The sequence below is a fragment of the Temnothorax americanus genome, unplaced genomic scaffold, assembly GCF_048541705.1.
Source record: "Temnothorax americanus isolate GAGA-0224 unplaced genomic scaffold, ASM4854170v1 Scaffold41, whole genome shotgun sequence".
In the NCBI taxonomy this organism is placed as follows: domain Eukaryota; kingdom Metazoa; phylum Arthropoda; class Insecta; order Hymenoptera; family Formicidae; genus Temnothorax; species Temnothorax americanus.
This window is the reverse complement of record NW_027509559.1, coordinates 497,989-516,362: the sequence shown is the minus strand read 5'-3', so window position 1 is coordinate 516,362 and position 18,374 is coordinate 497,989. Positions and strand designations below refer to the sequence as shown.

Sequence of the window (18,374 nt, the reverse complement as noted above, 5' to 3'; positions counted from 1 at the left end):
ATCGTTTGACGTCAATTTTAATAAAAGATACGTCCTTGCGAAATTTTCTACATCTAGGGGAAAAAATGCATTAATCAATAAAACTTGCGTGTGTGTGTACGTATATATTTTCTAATTTTCCTCAAAAGCTCTCTTGCTGATCGTAACATTACGATAAACACGTATATAAAAAAAAAAAAAATCATTTCTGACGATCACAAATATATTATGTATTTAATTACGTGAATTATGTGATGTTATATCAACGTAGATAATATTTGAGAATCGCCTATCGTAACACTACACGGAAAAAAAGGATTAGCTACTATTGCTAAATTATTGCAAATTTAGGGATATCTATATAACATATTTTGCAGCGAAAGCTTATTTCTTTTGTTAAGTTTTGCTACTATTGCTCAATTATAGCTCTCGCTGCAAAAAATGTTAGCTATTTCTATTTTGCAACCTAAAGTTATTGTTATAGTAGCCAATCCCTTTTTTCCGTGTACGGTTGAATTCTTGTCTGATCCCCCGCTATTTTCCGCATTGTAGATAGTTTTTGTCACATTGACCTGCATAATGTTCGAAGTGAAAATTGCCTTTGTTTCGCTCGTCGGGCACAAGTGGATCGCGCGCGAAGTGGACGATATTATTGGCTTAAAGTTTAAAGTGGCGATCGAAGCAGGGGCAAACACACGAGACCGTCGCGTCGCTCCGCTCCATGCACCTTGTGCCGCGCACCGGCTCTTTGTGAGAGACGATGCGAAGTAATTAAAAGTCGATAGAACCCAGTGGCCTGCTCTAGTCCTTTCTTTACTCCGCTTTCCGTGCACGTACTTTTTCCATCCTCCTCGAACCGTGCCACCTACGCATGCCAGTCAACCCCAGCTATCAACGGGGAAACATTTGCCGCGCTTTAAGCGGCTTACAAGAACGCGCGGTCTACAAATCTACTTTTGTTTGGTTTTTAGATTATTGGTTTGTCGTTAGCCCTTAAGCGCGTTGGTTGATACGTGGATTAATCTACATGAAAGTAATAGTGTAGCAAATACAGCTCGTTTTCCTTTTATCACATGTTATCGCTTTAACAGCAGCATCGTGGACATGCCGCAAGAAACTACTTCCCACAGATAATTAATATTTGTAACCGTAGACACAGTTTCCATTAAATTCTCTTTGTGTAATATGTACTTTGTAATTCATTCTTTGTTAATATTTTAATTTTATATTCAGAAATTAATATTTATTTTTTATTAATACCGTTTATATAAATTCGATTAAATTTTTCAATACATACATAGATATTCTTTGTGATAATTTCTCTTGTTAAATTGAAGATATCTTTTGTGCGCTACTGTTTGTTATTCATTTTATGAACCAAATAAATCATGCGAGACGTATACAATTATGTAAGTAGTTTTGTAAAGCAATACTTCACCTCTATCATATGCGCGTTGTGCATTCTGCTTGACTACAAAATGAACAATTTATTTGCATTAGACTCTCACACACACAGGGTTCTTTATCTTTATTGCAAATGTACTTTTTATACGATATATATACGCTTGTGTCAGTAGATTTCGCAACTTGCTGAAAAAGCGCGTTTGTTACATTTCGCGCATTATTTTTCGCAATGTCTGCTACTTTTTCTTCAAACCAAATGTTGAAATTGCTATCTTCCGTTCCGCTGTCGCGTCGTGCTGGTATTGATTGCCACTGTGGAAAACGTCCAAGGTCCTGCATATGACCAGTATTTGAGAGAGTTTTTGTGTGTATGTGTGTGTGTTTTTGTATGTGTTAAACGGACCAGGCTCCAGCGTAAAATCATTTACTTAATGACATTTAATTACTCGAGTATAGGTGGGGTCTATCGACCGCGCGGCCACGTGGATAAAAAACAAAAGAGGGAATTACGCGTATTTCTCGAGTAAATTTATTGCAGTCGTCGCGCGAAAAAGTTCACGTTTTTCGTATTGAAATTTGCGCGGAAGAACTCGACGTGAGAGAGAGAGAGAGAGAGAGAGAGAGAGAGAGAGAGAGAGAGAGAGAGAGAGAGAGAGAGAGAGAGAGAGAGAGAGAGAGAGAGCCGGACGTAATCCTAATAATAGTTTCGGCGGATAATTGAGACACGCGCGCGGAACTAGCTCCGCTCCGTTTACTTGATCTTCCGGCAGATTTATACCACGGGTAAATCTATAGAGCACGGAGGCATGTATCGTGTGCAACGGGAATTTATCGTGGGTGGTCGGCTTCCTCGAGTAACCCGAATAAATTCCACCTGAAACAATCGAATCGCCGAGATTACTCGGCACTAACGAGCCATTTGTTACGGCAGCGAGAGAGATTTTTCATTATTACAACACTACGCGGTAATCGACTCTGCATTTGCCATTTTACAGTGAAAAAGTATTCAATTGCGAACGCTAATGCATTTAAAATAAATCGCAAATCGGGAATATTGTTTCATACGAAGTGTGTGTAATTATTTTCATATCTTCCATAAGCGATATATATATATATATATATCACAGTTTATATTATTTTATACGTTAATAATTATATAGGATATATATAAAAAAATTTAATTCATTAGTTTTTCTCCTCCTCCCCCCCCCCCATCTCCGATAGATCGCGGGCTGTGTACGCGAAATTTTTTTTCTTTCATTTCATTAGTTATAGCTGACTTAATATATCCATCAATAATCATAACATAAACAGTCCATTTACCATGCGATTTGCTATTTCTATCATTAGGCCGTCAGATTTCATTTTCATTTATTCCGCTTAAATTGCGCTACAATACAACAAATATTATTTGTCAATCTACAATATTTATTTTTACATTTTATCATTTTAAAAATAACAAACATTTACTGAATTATCGTGTCGCGATACGCTATTTACACGGTATATCTAATGCATATACACGTATACTTTCATGATCATATTTCCTATACGTTGGTGCAAGTTAGTTTGGAGCGATACGTATAAAAATAATACTAACGCTCCATCATTTCTATAACGCGAGTCTCGAAATATTTCGTTCTACAGCGTTGCAGTATTGAAACCTGTCAGATATAAATTATCTTTTTCTCAGGGTGCCTATACACTTGACGCACACATAAAGTACGCTTTTTATTATCTTTCCCGTAGAAATTAACAACAGTGGTATATTCTAACGATCTGAAAGTTTACTTTTGGGTATTCATTTTTCCGTTTGATTAAATCCTTTATTTTCTATCTTTTTTGTTACTATCTAATTAAAAATGTGAATTAAACTTTCTTTATGTGAAATAGAAAAATGTAATGCATCTCTTCTGTGCACCAATTTTGCTCTGAGTAAAATATATATATATGTGATTAAAAACTGTTAATTGAAGAAAATAATTTTCATTTGGCTAACTCAATACTTTTAAAAATTTAGCTTAATTATAGATAAGAACGAATTAACGTAAGAGAGAGAGCATATTTAAAATGTATCATTGTTTTTGATCTATGTTTTTAATACCTATATAGTTTCATGCACGATTTATAACTTTTTCATCAAACCATGCACGGACCTTGAAGTTTGTAACGATCATCTCACGAAAAAGTCATAACTCCTCTATTACGCTTCGCGAACAGTCGTGCATAAAATTGATTTGTTCGTCGAGCATGTCGTTCGTCGTCGTTGCCTCTTCAATTACATATCGCGGATTGGTCATGAAATACTTTCTATATACCATCGAAATAATCATATCTTTCCAAATCATATCCTTCTCGAAGTTCCATAATAATTCTGCGTAATTTATCTTACGAAATCCGAGCTCAGAAAAAGCAATAATAATAATTTTCGAATGAATTTCTACCTTTATATATTATTTTTTGTTTCTGTATTTATTAAATCGTTTATTCACTTTGTGTAACAATTTAATGGCGTGGCGAAGCGCTTATCAAGCCCTACTTCCGCGTTTCGTCGTTCACCGTTCTCTAAATCCGGATGACAGGGATGGTACAAAAGTACCGCAGCGAAAGTATTGTCTTGCTTGATGCGCGATAAGCGTATATATATTATATACGCTTTTATGCCTAGATCCCTATGGTAATGAGCTATACGCGAAAGAAACGAGGGGCTCCGCTGCCGCCTTCTCTCCTCCCCGTTTATCTTTCCAGTATAATGCGTCCCGTTATTACCAAAGTCATTGCTCGTGGTCTCTCACTCCTGCTCGAGACAGCTATTGCCGGCTAAAGAAGTAGCGTGCTGGATCCGACTTAATGGCGGGGACAGTAATTTCCGAGGCTGTCAAGATCCTTGCACTCGACGTAACGACTTCGTGACGCTACTCAACGTTAGATAACTCGCATCATTCGTGTTGAATCGCGGATGCAATCGAGATTATCGGATATAGGGGACAGGTAAAAGAAATAGTCACGTGCCTATCGTCTCTCATCTCAAGGGTGCTTTTTCGTTTAGCTGTATGTAAGCTAGACAAGTTTGAATTTGAAAGATCCACACTCGGACACGAGCAATAGGAAAATTGATTACTCCGCGAAGAAAAAAACGAAGCAAAAACTCGTTTAAAAATAGAAATATGCAAATAAGTAACGTATTTTTATATTTTCCAGAGATTAATGTATTATTTTAGGTCATGACAGGTCTACGTAATTGTCTCTAAGATCTTTTAAAATTATAAACAAGATTCTAATTTTTAAAGAATATTTAGAGAATTGTAATTCGTCATAATATCAATTGTGAAAAAATATTCTTAAACTATTTTTTCATTAATGCATGACACTATATTATAATATGAAATCTATACTTATATAATGGAAAAAAGTTACGGTAAACGATCTTAAATTTTGTTCGCATTTGGTTTTTAATTATCCTAAATATTTCTCCGGTTATTTCCGAAACATGTTAATTATCGCACGAAGGAGAATAGAACTGAAATTAGTATCATTAGAAGTTTATGCTGAGTACATATCCGCAAGCATCATCAAGTGCAAATTTAGCTTAGGCAACGATATAATCCTTGTATATCCATTAGCATCTAGAAAGCTGACTATATGCATATATACACGTCGATACAACCATGCCGCGTCGACGGACCGTTAAGTGCACGTGCTACGCCCGTGCTGGGGAATCCCCGAATGCAGTTGCAGGATCACGTTATAAGCTGCAACTCGCACCCTCTGTCGCACGTTCCTGGCTTTATTCGCGACCAATACCAGCTTCATGTTGGTAAAGCAGGATGGTTCCTATTATTTTTTAAGATTTCTCACCATTTCCCATTGAGTTCAATAAGCAACTACTGCACTCTACACTCTATAATTGTCGCTTTTTCCCTAGTCATTACAATACAACTTTAATTTTCATAAATATAGAGGCTTAGCAATATGGTATGGTAGAGGGTTATATCCTGCAAGCACAAAAGGTAAGTACTCCAACGATACAGTAGGTATCTACCTACATCCCAGCTTTTAACATTAGCAGCATTCTACGAAGTCCCTATGAAGGTAAGAACGATTGACCAACCTATAGTCTTTAACATTTGAGGGTAATAAGACTTCTAAGATTCGATTTTTTTGGAGCAATCCGTGAAAAAAATGTTTTTCAGACAATAGAACCCCATGTATTAAATTCTAACTAAAATTTTATAATTGCCGATATGAAGCTTTAATCGAATAATTCTATCTAATCTTCCTATCATAAATTTCAATTTAATATTTACGCCCTTCGAAGTAAAAAGATTAAACTAAATCTTTACATAACAAAATTCATATTCCACATCACTTTTTCTTTTGCTTCGTATTCATATAGTTTAACAATATCCATACTATTTTCTTTCATAAATATAATTAATTGATATATTAATGAAGAACATATATTCGAAATATACAGGCTCTCTAAATCTTTTGCTTATGTTTTTTCACATTTAGTCGTTTTTTGCACTTCTAATTTAGCCGTGCGCGTGGATGACTAGTTTTTAACGTGAGATGAAATGATCAAAGGAATGACGCGTCTCCAAAGAGAGAATATAAGCACCAATTTCAATACGTATGATACATGGGATTCATTAAAATCAACGCGCAATCGAATGCTGCGCTCTGTAGCGAAACGTGCACGGGTACTGGAAAGTTCGTAATTATGATCACAAAGGTTTTCTGAATGCCATCAATGCAGTCAATAATACAAAGCTCTCGTTTCATTATATACGCTCTGTTTCATCATACTGGATATTCAGAATTCTCAATATTTGACGATCAGCAACATACGGAGCGCGTATGTACAAGCGTACAGAGGAACTGTGGTTTGGGGGATTTCAATGATACCTCCTAGAGCGAGTGTGTTAGCTTGGAATTAGTGTGCCTAATTACGATCCTTTTCCCAACTGTGACGTCAATTAATACTGCTGTCACGTTGGGGACATCCAATATTGTTTCAAGAAAATTCCAAGAAGAGGAAAGATGAAAACGGTATAATTTTGCCCTCGGAGAAATTGTGAATCTCTTTAATAGAAAAAATTAAAATACAAGTTTCCAATTAAAGTAAACTTCTAATTTTATATCGTCTTTATCTCAATAATAATAAATCGTAATTTCGAAAATAGTTGAAATAAATAGAGAAAACAAAATTTATATATTTTATATCTTAATGCGAGAAACTTCACGTTTTGTATCACGACTCTATTAGCAGCTAATCTCAAATTATTTATGTTAGTGCACGAAATCCCGAGAGAAATATTTCGAATGACAACTGCGACAAACCACTTATCAAACATTTCACGATACTTGGAATCACGTCGATGTTTGTGCAACGTTTAAGACGCCGAAGACTATTAAAGTTTGATTGAAGTTTCGTAATAATCGTAATGAAACTTCAAATGATTGACAGAGTTTAATGAAATGAAAGATTTGTATATTTAAAAGGCTATGATTTATATATTTATAAAATTTGTAAATCAAGAAATTGGGGTAAAATCGAGTGCAATATGATTAAGCGTTTCTTACGCGACGTATTATTTTCCCCTATCAACCTATATCGAAAAATTTTAATATTGCAAGCTTATCGTTTTTTTTTTTCATCGATCCACATTGATCTCAAATATAATTTTTGATAGTTATTTCTACGGCATCCATCATTAAAAGAAAATGCAATACGAATATATACTGTATACGTCTTTCCTAAATGAATGTCAATTTTCTCAGTGTGTATAACCGGGCACTTTGCATACGAAAGCGCTGAATATGATCGCATCGAATTCAATGGTAATGTTCAGAACTAACGTGTAGATTCAGCCTTCATTCAGGTATTTGAGGAAAGTCGAATGTGTGTGTGTGTGTGTGTGTGTGGAACAACGTCGAGTCAGGAAATCCGAGCGAACTCGCTCTTCTTTCGCGCGAATGATTTGCAATTCGAAACGGTCTTTATCTTTACGTCTTTGTTCTCTCAAAGAGGTATAATGTCTAGGGGAATTTATATCTCAACTCACATAATCGCTCGTATATGATGAAACGCGTAACTTCGTATATGATGAAACGCAGCCTTTATCATTATATATTACAAATTTCTTTATGATAAGAATGCTTAAAATAAAATATCGGACATTAAATGCTATTTCCAGTTTAGATGTGCTCGAAAGACATTGCTTTTCTTAAAGTTCCTACGTTTTTAGTTGGCGTGACTAATTCTGAAGTTTCTGATCATTATAATTCCATCAAAAATACAGCAAATGTCGCGTCCTCAAAGTTTTATTGGTTGCCGTGTAACGTTCCTCTCTTATACACGAAACTTCGATTAATTTACGGTCGTCGCACAGCGAAGAAAAATATAAAATCGCGGTTATTTATATCGTACTTGACCCCACGGATTTATTCTCCGCTCGCGGTGGTGCTCCTGAATGCAGATGTAATAACCAAACGAGTGGCACACCGTGATGCTTTTCATCCGCATTACTTGGTACCGACCGCGGTTACCCGCGCGCATACAGCTCGTTCTTTCTCGCTGACAGCAATGCTAATTTTCACTGGCAACAAACGTAGTATTACCATAACTCTTCGGTCACAATATATAATAATTACATGCAAATCTAAACAATTACTCGGTCAGCATCGTCGCTGTTGACGCCGCTGCATGTTGCTACGCTTATACGCTTTTTAAGATATAACAAGATGATTACCGCATTGTTTCAGTTAAATATATGCGCGATACCCCCTATTCATGCATTTTTCGTTTCTCGTTTACACAATTATTACACGAAAAAGCTGCGCAATGTAAAATCTGTCAGTTTACTCGGAACGCATTTCTCGACTAAAATTAAGCTAATAATTCTTGTATTACACAGAACAAATAAAGGTGTTCACATAGGATATTAATTATATCTTTTTCGATATTTGCGATATTATTCATATTGCAAGGTGACATCGCTGTCAATGCATTGGAGTTTTTAATAAACGTAAAAACGATAATAAATTTCCGAGTGCGAAAAAGAGAATGTAACATAAAAGAAAAAGATGGAAATTTAATTATGTCGTATTTGAATAGCGTTAAATTTGCGAAATTTTTTTAAATGTAATAATCATATATGAGTATAATGATGCAATCGTTAAAAGAAAACGAGCATCATTAGAGACACATTTTATACATTTTTTTGTAATACTTTCCCAGTATCGTTTCCAATAAAAATAATAAAATATTCGTTTTCAATGGGCATGCAGTAATAAAATATTAAGATATCTGATATCTGATATCATCATTATCTTCTGTAATAATGAAATAAATGTTACCGTAACTTGTGTGGAAACGATGCCGCAGATACTTTCTAGAAAAATTCACATTCTCCATAGATATGTTCAATGAAAGGCTGATTGGATATGGCTTTTCGTTTTCGGTAATATTACAAGGATATTTTTCGCACTGCAGCGTGTACTCAGAGCTGCACATGTGTTTTAAAATGTATGGTTTTAAAACTCGGTTTGGTTGAAACAGAGATTGCTTACAGCTCTGTAGGGAGGTTCTGGGATAGACAGCAATACAGGATATATCCGTACTGAAACCGGTTCAATATCCAAAGCGCAATTACATAACTTGGGAATGAGTCCTATATCAGATACGAGGACTATCGCATTCGAATTCGCAACGACGAGTGCGACGCGCTATAATATTGCTGAGAGCAAAATATAGACGTTGTAATTCACTGTTTCTCATTTGCATTCTATGACTATGGTAGCTCTCATCTATTGATATTATCTAACAAGAATCAAGACTCGGTTTTGCGCAGCCTGATGAATATATATGAATGAATAACGGTGAGTTTATATTTAACGAGTTTTCGTATCTTGCATATCTATCTTAATTTCGCGGAATTTTCGATGATAGAACCCGACGTTCCATTTTTTTAAAGAGCGCCTTTAAATAAATGGACGGATGGGACGGTCTGACAAACGGGCGCGGTGCATCTCGGTTATTGCCGCAACCGCGGATCGAAAAATATCGGAGTTTGCGATCCGACCGATGCGTAAACTGCTGGAAAAAAAATGTTTCCATCTGCAAACGAAATGAAGGGGCAATCTTTTCGCTGATACAACCCCGGTCTATCGATCATCGAGCTTCTGTCAATTGCAACGCGCAGCGTATGACACCCGGCTGCAACAATAGGGCAACCACCTGCGTCAATTCGGCGTGACATTTTCGAATGCACGTTGGAAACCTAAAGGCAGATTAGCGAAAGCGCGATGGAAATGGGGAGGAGAGCGGGGGTGGACGACGGGGCATATTGTTCCGCTGTATTCTATTGTTTAATACGTCAACCGTGATACTCCGGTCTTTTCGGTTCGGCTCTGATCGGTATAGTCGTGTTGACACAGAATATTGCCCCCGGGAAAATGATTGTCAGTAAGCGAAATCAGCTTCATAAAATATTTGCTTGTAAATTTTGCAAACAATTGTTTGCAGCTAGTCAGCGAGCAAACAGGTCAGCACCTTCTGTCAGCTTCATCAATGCTTCTTGTTTTTTTTTCGCAACATTCTCTCTAACGCGTAACAAGTTTTTACAGTCTTGTTCACTCGATGTTGGATATGTCGAATCTGGATCAAACAAAGTCGGAAAATTATACTTGTTTACATAAAGGAGAAAAATTTGCGTTAGTTACCGAACAGAAAAAGGGAGAAAAAGCAAATTTGCTGGTTTTTGCGTAACCAGAAATGACTTGAAAAGTTTCTCTGCAAGATTGTTTCAATCTGTAACTTTTCAACTTTCAAGAATTATTATATATTTCAGGTTCATTGAATATTAAAAATGTAAAAATAAAAATTACATTATATTATATCGTTGTTAAACCAGACCGTTCGACTGTACGACTTAAATAATGCTCGCACTGGCAAAATAAAATTTGTTGACGTCACCGTGACGTACACTTCCGCAACGTAAGAGCCAGTAACTGAGTGCAATCGGAGGAAGGAAGATCTGGATATAGCTGGGAAAACGGGAAAAAGGAAAAAGCAGAGAGCGGAAAAGCGATGAGAGAGTGTAGTGTGTGAGAAAGGCGAGGAGGAAAACGATCGAGATGAGGATTTCTGAGGAAAGGAGCGTTGGAGTACGGGCCTCGGGCTTGTCGATACCAGACGCCACGTTAACTGAAGGTATCGACCTGGTTTAAATATTCCTATCAACCGCCACAGAGTCCCTCTTCAATAATTCATTTAGAAAATGTCATCGTATCGCCCGGTTATAATAATGAGGTCGATATAAAATGGACGGAGAGTGTCGCTATCATTTAATTTTGCCAATTTAATCACGCGCAAATACGACAGCTTCATTATTTTCTTCACCTGAGATTACACTTTCGAGAGAAACTTGTCAAACGTTAGGTCGCGCAGTTCTCGCTTCAGTTAAGATATAAAATTTAATTTAAAGAGTTCGCCTTTATTGGCACTCCCGAGACGTACGCGACATCCGACAGTTTCTACGTTCTTTTTGAAATTCCTTCCAGACTCCCGCATCTATGGATCCTGGCAGTAGACCACTCTCGCGTAACCATCCTTCTCTCCTCTCGGCTCCTTTGTCGCCCGCTCCACGCTCTTTAATTACGACGTGCCATCGCGTTTGCTCCTCTTACATTTTTATTTTTCACGTCCGTACTCGAACGCGCTGTAAGTTTTAACGACGAAAGTTAAGCCGCGACGACTGTAACCGGCATCGGAATTCTCCATGCACTCGCGAATATTGTCCGTGGATTCCGAACATTTATTAGTCTTCTTCAACTTTTGCCATTATGTGGGAGCATTTTATGTAATTAATTGAGTAATTCATCATTAAGCGGATTACGATTATAATGAAACAAATCTCCGTCTTATATACAAAGGAAAATAGTCATCTCGCTTTCCAGTTTCGCTGTCGTGTTTTTCGAAGAAATTTATTGCTAACGTTGGTTGTTGTTTGTTATCGATCCCGAATGGCTCGCGGTGTAACGCTCCTCATATCTCTCCTCTGGCGGGTACTTCGTACTTCTTCTCTCATTGATACTATTTTATTGTCTGTGAACACGAAGCTTTTAAAACGTTTTCTCTATCCTCCGTCTTGATCAGCTCTTTTCCGCTATATTTCTCGAATGGGACAGGGAGCTTGAAAATATATCGATTATATCTTTAAGTTTGCCTCCATGGCGCCACGCGGGGAGAACCCTCTTATTTTCTTCAACGCGCCCGTTCGACCGTGAATAAGACCGTTCGTCTGGGTCTAGCCGTCTTCGATCCGAGGCGAGTAGAGTTCCTCTCGCCAAGTAGGTGAAAACAATGGTTTGCTCGACGAGCTTTCTTATAGAGAAATCGCGGGAGCAAGGCTCCCGTAGGACAGGCGAGCGCGAAAAAGATAAGGCGCCAGCCTAACCCGAGCTATGCTTTAGGGAAGTCCGAAAGACGCGCGTTACTTACTTTTAATTCTGTTTCTCTCCGGAGTTCGAGAAAGTTTCCTCCGATCCCGTCGAAGTTTTAAACCCGACGCGATTACCTCCGAAACGAACTCATTCGGTATGTATAAGGCGGCACGTGCAACCTGATCGATGTACTTAATGAGTCCCTTGAAATTATTAAGCATACCTAATTCTCTTCTTTCGACAGAGTCGAGACACACGCGCTTTATACAAAATTCATCGCTTCTCGTGTAAAATAATATGCTTTCTATTACGAATGATTGATATTATGGTTATGAAAACGACTACTCACAACCCTTTCGCTAGATTTTTACATGCGATAGAAAATCTCAAATAAGTATTCGTAAGTATCGTGAATTTACGATTGCACACGAAGCAGGAACGCTATTAATCACTATCTACCTAAATTTCCCGGGTATTGTCCGGCGTACCGGCCATCGTTCCCCGCGCTGGCTCTCTTCCAGACATTTCAATATCCACGGCCTTTCGGAAGGGGAATGTCTTCGGCAAGCTCATCGAGTCTTTTCAAAACGCACCAACGACCGACTGCAGCGCGGAAATGCGAATCAAAATGGAGTAAAAGAAAAAAAGAAAGAAAACGCGTTGTTGTTCAATCCGCGCAACATCGCCAGCAGGGAAAGCGAACGGACAGGACGGAGCATTCGCACAGACAATCGTTCTACCATTCCTTTTGACTTTTATTATTGCGGACTCTTTGTCCGTTCCCCGTGGAAATCACGTATACCTTCTTCCTCTGACCCCGTTCCGCGTCTGTCTTTCTCCCTTCTGTTTCTCACCCCGATGATTAGAATATATCGACGCACGACCGAGAGAGCGGCTTTTATTTGCCGCTAGTGCAATTTCATGTTTTCACCGTTGCCTTCCTGCATATTCTTTCACGACCTCCGCGTAAATTGGCCGTATTTTGCCAGCCGAAGCATTAGCAAATGCATTCCAGCGTACGAGAATCGATACAAAAGACATCATCCGCTGCCTCATAACTTCGCTAATGAGCATCATCCATAAGCGGCGTGCGCCGGGGTTCTGTTCGTTTTCCCTCCGCACGACTGCCGCGCGCGTTTTCTCTCTCTCACATCGGCGCGGCCTGCCGTTGTCGTTGTTGACTTCCCGTTCGTATGTGGAGTCGTAAAAATCCGGAAATGCCGCTTGTAACTCTTGGAACGGACGGCTACCAAGCTACGAGCTGTACGTGGTCATGTCGTTCGTAAATCGTGCGTCCATGTTGCCGCGAGAACGCGGGCTTTTAATTCGCACGTTCGAAAAATGGTCGTAAAATCTCTCGCGCGTACTGATTAATCTAAATCTAAATTTATCAAATCAAGGTGAAATCGACGGGCGGAAAATGATAAACCGATTAACATATAACAATGATAAACAGATTATGCATCGCTTACTTTTTGTTTTCTTCATATACTGTTCGATAACGACGAATTAAGATTGTAGAATTGTGACGGAGATTTTACGTCAGTAAAAGTGTATCGACCGGTTTCATGTTATTTCCAGAGATAAATTTCCCGTCATCACGTTGGAAACTGTACCGGACGAGGCAATTAAACTTTTAGTTAATAATGGCACATAGAGGAGATAACGGATAATCCTCTTTTTCTAGTTTGACTTTTCGCGTCTGAGCTCTTTTCGTATTGGCTGAGAGGATACAACTGACGGAGGGAACTGAAGGACGGTGAACGCGGACCTGTAAGTTCCGGATTTAGAAGTTCCTCCCGATAATTGAGTTCCCTGCGAAAGCTTGTTGTGTTCGGAAGACGATGGCAACGAAACTCCGGGGACAAAAGGCTTTCACGAAAAAAGTTCGCGATTATTAATGTTCCCAAGAAACCGGTCTTGCAGCCGATTCTTCTGATGGAAGATCTCGCAACCGTCGCAACGTTACATAACACCGCCTCAAACGTTTTGAGACCGCACAGTCTCTAGTAGACGTAGAAAGACATCCCGGCACAGTCTTTGAACCCGAACAATTGAATTTAAACGACCGATTGCATACCTTAAAGATGACGAAAGAAGGCGCGAGAGAAGGCGAAGGCGTGCAGATTTGTGTACGGACGAAGGGAAATAAACGCTGGCTTAGATTACGGAGAAGACGGCAAAAGGTATGTTTCACAATACTGCGGAATGCAGGATGTCGCTATTTTATTTCGTCGATTCGCTCGTCTACCCTGTACCTCTTCAGAAAAGCGCAAGCGAAAAGTATACACGTGAAATTTTTCACGTGAGCGTCAATAAGGAAGACTCGAAAAGCACAACAGAAATACTCAGTTTGTGTAAACCAATCGACTGAAAATAATTACGATCTATCTTTTTAGTTTGAAAAATATATCAAGTATTATTAATAGAGCTTGTAATAGAAGATTTCGTTTTATTACATTCCTTTTTTATCCAATTATTTTTTCTTTGTCTACACGATGTACAAACTAAATTTTCGCTTATTTTTATTGTCGCGCCGTTGACGTCAATTCCTTTCTTGAACTTTCAACTTTGTTTCCCACGAGTAATTAAGACAGATTATAAGATTACTTATAAAGACTTACCAAGTTTTGACGACATGATAGAATAATGAACGAATATCGTAAAATTTAAATTGTGTAGTATATAATGCGAAATGACAATTCCAATCTAGCGTTAATTTTATATAAAAACTCTGCATCAATGACATTGCAGGGATTGTTGGACATAATTATCAGGAGAGAATAGAATTTATATCAATTTCCTCTACCGCAGAATTATCTATACCGTTACCATTATCTACTAATCGCTTCGAATATGCGCCACGAATATCACCGGGTGATTATATATGCATGCAATATCACGTCTCACTGATATTTTGATAATATGTAATAAAAGATCATTGGTTGGAGCATATGGAATAATTTCGAGTCACGCTTCTAGCTTTTAAATTCGAAATTGAACTTTGAACCGAAATATGATGCAATAACGAAATAAGACAAAATTATTGATACTGTGTGTCTTGGAATCTTGAAGAAAGATAGAAGAAAATTTATTTATTTATTTTAACGCATTTTCACAGAAATGAGAATATAGTCGGGCAATAAATCCAAAATATCTCTCCAAGCTTCTCTACCGTTGATAATGAAGCCTTCGACGCTACATTTCGGGGAGGCGGTTTGATATTTTTGATTAATATTGTATAATACTTCTGTACTATATACAGAAATAATTTTGAGAAACAAACGGAGAACGCGACGTATCTCGCTCTAATAGTTTGAGCTCTCATAAAATCTGTGCGCATAAAGCACCGCCAACTGTGCGCATCCTGTTCCGCTTGGATTATGACTGCTATCGTGCCAAGTCCGCTAAACAAACTTCTGTAATTAGCGGGGATATATAGCCAAGAAGCTTAAATCAGTCCACCAGAATGAAGGAACAGCAACTTCGGGGACGTCAATATACATATGTAAACGCGCATACACGAATGTACAAAGTTTATTGTTTATCATTCTATAAATATGATTGAGACCTCATAAATATATCATATATATATGTTTGCTCGTCAACATGCACTATGTTTTTAACTAACACTAAAAATCAATAGCTATAAATTGAACTAACTTTTTTTTATTCGCTCCATTCATTGTTTATATTATTTTTACTCACCTTCGGTCAAACAAAACAAATAAATATACCGCGATGAAGTCCGACGATTGTTAAACAATTAATGTTATCGGTGAATTTTTGAAATAATAAACGCACAATATGGTATGTGTTTCTATCTGTTTGAACGTTTCAACTGATTCAGTGCATTTCGAAAAGCTGCCGGGTGTTCCAAACTCTGCGTACTCTATACTGGCAATACGCCTCAACATATCTACCCTGCTTATCCTGCTTACCCTGACATAACTTTGCTAATTACAGCGATGGTGTTTCAAGGCATACGCAAGTAGCAGTCGACTCGAAACAATCTCAAATATTTTCGATATGACTAACAATAAGTACCATCTTTCACCGTTACTGTTCAGAATGCTTTACATCTATACACGCGCAGAGTTCTCGGACACCCTTAACATATGCATAGGCTTATACATGTATAACGCGTATGGCAACGTAAGGAGGTATCCTCGGAGACATGATGTAGTTTCTACTCGCGTATCGCCGACAGGATAATTATCACAGTGATATGCTTCACCCGTAGATAGAGAACGTTGATGGGAGGGTGGAGCTCTTTAATTTGAGAAAGCTCCACCCTCGCATCAACGTCCTCTATCCGCGGGTTTCTCCATCGCGCAGAGGGCTAACCGTTTCTACCCAAGCGAACAAATCGAATCACTATTTCCACCGGTTGCCTCCGACTGATTTGCATTACGTGCACGTGCACGCGCACGCGTACACAACGCCCATACAGGATAGTCCGTTCCTTAGCCGAGCAAGATGCCGAGACCCCAAGATCGTCTTAATTAATTCCGTCTGCGAAGCCGCGAAGAAGTGATTCCTTCAACCGAGTGACGTACGGATTAGGAGTAGGCGGCACTAATTGGCCTCCTCTGTGCTACGAGCTAATCTCTCGTCGTTATCAAGTTTGTGCGATACACTCTGACTTCGATAGACACGCTGTTGGTGACTTCTATAAGAACGATTCTTGCTCTTCCTTTCCGATATGCGCCGCTCTAGCGTGGCTATTCGCCAATTTCAAGCGACGATAAGTTCAACTTCTACTAAGGTAATAACATACTTTAGATAATAACGTTCAAGAAAAAAGGAAAGATATGGGGCAAGTAAAACTTGCACTTTCTTGCACTTGCTTCTCGGGGATCAAGAACTTTCTCCCTAGTAGATATTAATTTATGGAGTCAGTTATTATAGTGTATGAATAGTATCCGCGATAGAATTTCAGCGCATATATTTGCGAGAGAAAGGAGACTCGTATAATATGAAACTCTTCGCGTTCACAGAATGCCATTTAAAATAATTGGGAATGTGATACGAGATGTAAAACGGATGTTTCACAAAATGAAGGCATACCATACCTCCATAAAATATCTATAAACTATTTGCATACTATGCCGATTATATTTTACAGTTCTTTCTTTTTTAAACCAAATCAGAAACTTTTACGGGAAATTATTTTTTAAATTCGGGAGAATTTGTGACAAAATTTGGCGCGTACGCGATGGGTTACTTTCAGACTTTCCATACTTTTTGACAAGTCGTCAATGGGAATATTACACTGCCAATACTGTGTTTATACGGCGAAGAGCGCGCTGGCCATCAGTCAACGACAACCCGTATCATTCTTCCCTTTCGAAAGGGCCGCAGGGGGAATTGATCCGCGCAATTCCTTGGGCCCAACGCACCTACGGCATACCGAGTTTAGTACACCGCGGACATATACACACACAGTTACACATACGCACAGTCATATACATAATCAAGAGAGGGTCTCTGACCAATCTTCCCCTCTCTTGATTGTCTCAAAAGTGTCTTCCAATGTGCGAGATGAAAAGGGATTTTACATAAGGAATCATAGTCCAAAGAGAAAGGATTGTACGAGGAAAAAAAGGGATTATACAGGATTGAAGAAAACTACGGATCAAGACCAAATTACGTTATATAGCCCAAAGGCGGGGCTGAAGGCGTTAATAACCCCAACCGCGCGCGCGCGCGCGCGAGGTTAACAACTAGAAAAAAAAAATCCTCTTCGAAAGCGCCTTTCAACTGTCAATTGCGACAGGGCTGAATGGAGGACGACGATGTTCATCAAAGGGAGATTATGGTCGTCTATTTCCTAGCGTCCAAAATCTTTGCCACTCCGATTACTGTCCTTCAAATCCATCGTGTTTATTTTTTTCTGAGAGACAACACAACGAATATTTCTCTCGGCTTTTTCCTTATTCACCAGCACGTAAATCAGGCTCGTAATACGCGTTAATGAGCTATATGCATTAAGGTAGTCGTCTCGTCAGGGCATGTATTAGATAAAGTTTTCGATTTTGGATTTTATATCAAATTATATGATCAGCTTTGCAGTCGATTTTTTCTGTGGCTCCTTACCGACTATTTACTCTAGAAAATCGATCTCGAAAATCACAAATTTTGCATTACTTCATACAGACGGCCAGAAAAAGAAGGCTCTATCACGGTTTCAATCACATATTTTCGCATTTTTCGATTAGATGAAGTGAGAAAAAACATTGCTTTTTGTACATTAGATTTCGAAGAATCCGATGCAACCATAAAATATATAGTTTACCGGAGATTTCGCTGCTAATTTTTTAGTTTATTTTAGTGAAAATGCGGTAATCGAGCAGACATTTTTTGGTCGAGGTAAGGTTGGGAAGACTTGGCAAGCCGCTGGCTAATCACTGTAGTTGCAGGTTATGAGGCTCGTTTTTCTTAGCCGAATTGGATAGTAATTGACACCCCTGTCATGCGTTTTGAAACCCTTTCTCANTAATTGTNNAANNTCAATNGAAAANNAGATGTAACCNCANTTG

The 18,374-nt window shown here is 38.5% G+C and overlaps 1 protein-coding gene across 11 annotated transcripts in view; it reads left to right on the top strand.

Moving 5' to 3' along the window:
• Rg (A kinase anchor protein rugose) overlaps positions 1-18,374 on the top strand; it is a 317,510-nt gene that overhangs the window by 73,172 nt on the left and 225,964 nt on the right. The window lies entirely within an intron of this gene.